The following is a 5,275-nucleotide window of genomic DNA, read 5'->3' on the forward strand; positions in this document are numbered from 1 at the left end:
ATTGTATTTACTGAGCACTTACTGTATGTAGAACATTGTACTAAGCATTTGGGAGAGTCTTGTCTCATGCTATGAAGTCGTCTCCGACCCACAGTGACACCATGGTCATCCCTCTCCCAGAATGTAATCATTCTGGCAGTATATCCATAGAGTTTTCTTGGTAAAAATACGGAAGTGGTTTACCATTGCCTCCTTCCATGCAGTTGACTTGAGTTCCGGCCCTCAATTCTCTCCTGTGCCGCTGCTGCCCAGGACAGGTGAGTTTTGACTTGTAGCAGATGGTCTTCCACTCGCCAGGCACTGCCCAAGCTAGAAATGGAATAGATAGGCCTCTGCTTGACTCTCCCTCCCATAGTTGAGACTGGTAGAGTACTGGAAACTCTCCAGGTGCAACCCTGAGAGGGGCTTGGGAGAGTATAATATAACAATATAATAGACACATTCCCTGCCCACAATGCACTTACAGTCTAGAGGGGAGCCAATTGTTAGTCCAGACCAGAAGAGGAAAGGGAGTGGGCTATTGCTATTTTAAACCTCCTAATAAAGTGTTCCCTTTTCCTAGAGTATGGATAATAATAATAATGATATTTGTGTTTTTAAGTGTTATGTGTCAAGCACTGGACTGAGTACTAGGGTAGATACGAGATACCAAGTCCCACAAAGGGCTTGGGACTCACAATCCAAGTAGGAGGGAGAACAGGGATTTAATCCCCATTTTGCAGATGAGGGAACTGAGGCACAGAGAAGTTAAGTGATTTGCCCAATGTCCCATAACTGTGTGCAGCAGAGCTGAGAGTAGAACCTAGGTTCTATGACTCCTACTCGTGCTCTTTCCACTAAGCAATGAAATGAGAATTAACTAAATGATATTGTCAAGGGCCAGGTAAAGCCATGTGCTGCCAAAAAAGGAGGCATGAGGTCGACAGTAAATAAGAAGCAGCGTGACTCAGTGGAAAGAGCACGGGCTTGGGAGTCAGAGGTCATGAGTTCGAATCCTGGCTCTGCCACTTTCATTCATTCATTCATTCAATAGTATTTATTGAGCACTTACTATGTGCAGAGCACTGTACTAAGCACTTGGAATGAACAAGTCGGCAACAGATAGAGACAGTCCCTGCCGTTTGACGGGCTTACAGTCTAATCGGGGGAGACGGACAGACAAGAACAATGGCAATAAATAGAGTCAAGGGGAAGAACATCTCATAAAAACAATGGCAACTAAATAGAATCAAGGCGATGTACATTTCATTAACAAAATAAACAGAGTAATGAAAATATATTCAGTTGAGCAGATGAGTACAGTGCTGAGGGGATGGGATTGGGGGGGGAGGAGCAGAAGGAAATGGGAGGAAAAGAGGGTTAAGCTGTGGAGAGGTGAAGGGGGGGTTGTAGAGGGAGTAGAGGGAGAAGAGGAGCTCAGTCTGGGAAGGCCTCTTGGAGGAGGTGAGTTTTAAGTAGGGTTTTGAAGAGGGGAAGAGAATCAGTTTGGCGGAGGTGAGGAGGGAGGGCGTTCCGGGACCGCGGGAGGACATGGCCCAGGGGTCGACGGTGGGATAGGCGAGACCGAGGGACAGTGAGGAGGTGGGCGGCAGAGGAGCAGAGCATGCGGGGTGGGTGGTAGAAAGAGAGAAGGGAGGAGAGGTAGGAAGGGGCAAGGTGATGTAGAGCCTTGAAGCCTAGAGTGAGGAGTTTTTGTATGGAGTGGAGGTTGATAGACAACCACTGGAGGTGTTTAAGAAGGGGAGTGACATGCCCAGATCGTTTCTGCAGGAAGATGAGCTGGGCAGCGGAGTGAAGAATAGACTGGAGCGGGGTGAGAGAGGAGGAAGGGAGGTCAGAGAGAAGGCTGACACAGTAGTCTAGCTAGGATATAACAAGAGCCCGTAGCAGTAAGGTAGCCGTTTGGGTGGAGAGGAAAGGGCGGATCTTGGCGATATTGTAAAGGTGAAACCGGCAGGTCTTGGTAACGGATAAGATGTGTGGGGTGAACGAGAGAGACGAGTCAAGGATGGCACCGAGATTGCGGGCCTGGGAGATGGGAAGGATGGTCGTGCCATCCACGGAGATCGTGCCATCCACGGAGATAGGGAAGTCTGGGGGAGGACTGGGTTTGGGAAGGAAGATGAGGAGCTCAGTCTTGCTCATGTTGAGTTTTAGGTGGCGGGCCAACATCCAGGTGGAGACATCCCGGAGGTAGGAGGAGATGTGAGCCTGAAGGGAGGGGGAGAGGACGGGGCGGAGATGTAGATCTGCGTGTCATCTGCGTAGAAATGGTATTCAAAGCTGTGAGAGCGAATGAGTTCACCGAGGGAGTGAGTGTAAATGGAAAACAGAAGAGGGCCAAGAACTGACCCTTGAGGAACTCCAACAGTTAAAGGATGGGAGGGGGGAAGAGGCGCCAGCGAAGGAGATCGAGAATGACCGGCCAGAGAGGTAAGAGGAGAACCGGGAGAGGACGGAGTCCGTGAAGCCAAGGTGAGATAAGGTATGGAGGAGGAGGGGATGGTCGACAGTGTCAAAGGCAGCAGAGAGGTCAAGGAGGATCAGAATGGAGTAGGAGCCATTGGATTTGGCAAGAAGGAGGTCATGGGTGACCTTAGAGAGAACAGTCTCGGTAGAGTGGAGGGGACGGAAGCCAGATTGGAGGGGGTCCAGGAGAGAATGGGAGTTAAGGAATTCTAAGCATCGATTGTAGACAACTCGTTCTAGGATTTTGGAAAGGAAGGGTAGTAGGGAGATAGGGCGATAACTGGAGGGGGAAGTGGGGTCAAGAGCGGGTTTTTTTAGGATGGGGGACACGTGGGCATGTTTGAAGCAGAGGGGAAGGAGCCATTGGAGATTGAGTGATTAAAAATAGAAGTTAAGGAAGGGAGGAGGGCAGGGGCGATGGTTTTAAGAAGGTGAGAGGGAATGGGGTCCGAGGTGCAGATGGAAGGGGTGGCACTTGCGAGGAGGGAGGAGATCTCCTCTGAGGATACTTCAGGGAAGGATGGGAAAGTAGGGGAGAGGGTTGGTGGTGGGGAGGGGAGAGACGGAGGGGTGACTTTGGGGAGCTCAGACCTGATTATGTTGATTTTTGTGAGGAAATAGGTGGCCAGATCATTGGGGGTGAGAGATGGGGGAGGGGGAGGAACAGGGGGCCTAAGGAGAGAGTTAAAGGTCCGGAACAATCGGCGGGGGTGACGGGCATGGGTGTTGATGAGGGAGAAGAAGTTTTGCCTGGTGGAGGAGAGGGCAGAGTTAAGACAGGAAAGGATAAATTTGAAGTGTGTGAGGTCGGCTTGGTGCTTGGACTTTCGCCAGCAGCGCTCAGCAGCTCGAGCATAGGAGCGTAGGAGGCGGACAGAGGAGGTGATCCAGGGCTGTGGGTTAGTGGAGTGAAAGCGGCGGAGGCAAAGGGGGGCTTGTCAGCTGTGTGACTGTGGGCAAGTCACTTAACTTCTCTGTGCCTCAGTTACCTCATCTGTAAAATGGGGATTAACTGTGAGCCTCACGTGGGACAACCTGATTACCATGTATCTACCCCAGCGCTTAGAACAGTGCTCGGCACATAGTAAGCGCTTGACAAATACCAACATTATTATTATTAAGATGTGTCAATCTCTTCTAAGGTTAAATACTCTGCTGAATATTGAGAATTTTTCTTGGCATAACTGGTGGATCCTCCCGGCACCTGAACTTGAAGGTGTGGCAAAACAATGGAATCTAATTTAAAATTGCTTCAAAACATTTCTATGATGTTTGCTAAGCTTGATCCAGGCAAGACGGAAAATTCATCATAAAACGAGGCCCACTAGATGTTCAGAAAGGCAGCAAACCAGCTCCTCCTGCCCTTTCCTCTTCAGGAGGCAGCATGCAGGACAAATTCTGCAGAGATGCTTTTTAGCTCTTTGGCTGACCTCAGTGCCAGATGTGAGGGAGCATGAGTGTTTTCTATGATTGCAGCATCCCAACCTGACGCTGTGCTGAAACTGATTTATTAGTTGGAATCGATAGAAGAGATAGCTGTGGAGAGAGTGACATCTTTCTGTTGTGCTTAGATGCCCCAAATTTGGGTTTCAAAATAGTCTGAGGAATCTGAAGAAATAACCTGTTTTTTAATAGCTCTTATTCTGTGGTAGATATTGAGTCAAAAGCCCCATTGGTAGCAAAAAGGAACAGGTCACTCTCTCATCTTAAGAGCATAGATTTAGTTGCAACAATCGTCAGACATTAGCACAATCCACTCAGAGCTTAAATTTTTAAATGCTCTAAGGCATGGGGTTATAGTGTCCCCTGAGGGTAGTATTATTTTAACTACAGCATAGACAAATTTTTTCAATCACTTAAGTCAATAGAACTGACTGTTTATGAGACTATATGTACCTAACTCTGGTGAGAGCTAACTTGCTCTCTTCTACCTTCTCTTTAAACGGTTTGGCTAAGATAAACCACTAATTCCTTTGTACTTTTCTGTTCCAGGGTGCTTTATTACATCAAAAGCTCATAATGTTCTGATGGGAGAATTAAAATGCTGTGTCTTCAAATCGAAGGAGAAAAATCAATGCAGGTGATTTAAAATGAATTGATCACAGTCTGTCTGAAATTACAGCTGGTGTCTGGGCAGGAAAAAGAATGAAAGCAGAGAGTTCTAATGTGGATTTTAATTTAAACACACAAATCCCTTCATTTGGACCTGATGGAAAATGGTTTATATCAATTTTTCAGTGATGTTCTCAGCAAGCCATCAGAGTTTAACAGGATTTTTTTTTTCCTGGAGAAAAATATGAGTATAAATTGCTTTTATCTTCAGCATCATTCATGAAAACTCTAATCCTGGATAGAATTTGTTGTGGAAATATGACATAGGTGTCATCTCTTCTGTAGTACTTGACTGATCCTCAAACTTTTTCAATCATTCTAGCCATTCCTTTCTTGTCCCCACCTTGCCCAGCTTCCATCTTGTGTCTAACATTTTGTCCTGGTGAATAGAGGATCTTCAAGGTTGGTTGGCTGTGGTCCTTGAAGAATTTGGACTACACCATTCATAGAGCCATCAATCAGCCATTTAGATGTTCTGTTTAAGACTCCCATAAAATGTCCCTACAATCCTCTAGTGGTTTTAATACCTGACCTGAAAAAGCCATGTTGATCTAATCCCAAGAGGAAAAGGAAATAGTTGAAAGATACAAGTTACCTTTCCATTTTCAGGCCTCTAAGTGCTCTGTTTACTCTGGTTGGGAAAAACATTAATTCTTTCAGGCTCCTAAAATGCTTTGTGATACATCAGTGTTAC

At 46.7% G+C, this 5,275-nt stretch overlaps 1 non-coding gene across 1 annotated transcript; it reads right to left on the bottom strand.

Moving 5' to 3' along the window:
- Nucleotides 1-267: 267 nt before the first annotated feature.
- On the bottom strand, nt 268-405 carry LOC114810651. The gene has a single exon (XR_003758346.1). It is a non-coding gene; the product is annotated as a small nucleolar RNA SNORA7 (small nucleolar RNA).
- Between the last annotated feature and the right edge of the window lie 4,870 nt (nt 406-5,275).

The sequence above is a fragment of the Ornithorhynchus anatinus genome, chromosome 3 (genome assembly GCF_004115215.2).
Source record: "Ornithorhynchus anatinus isolate Pmale09 chromosome 3, mOrnAna1.pri.v4, whole genome shotgun sequence".
NCBI lineage: Eukaryota > Metazoa > Chordata > Mammalia > Monotremata > Ornithorhynchidae > Ornithorhynchus > Ornithorhynchus anatinus.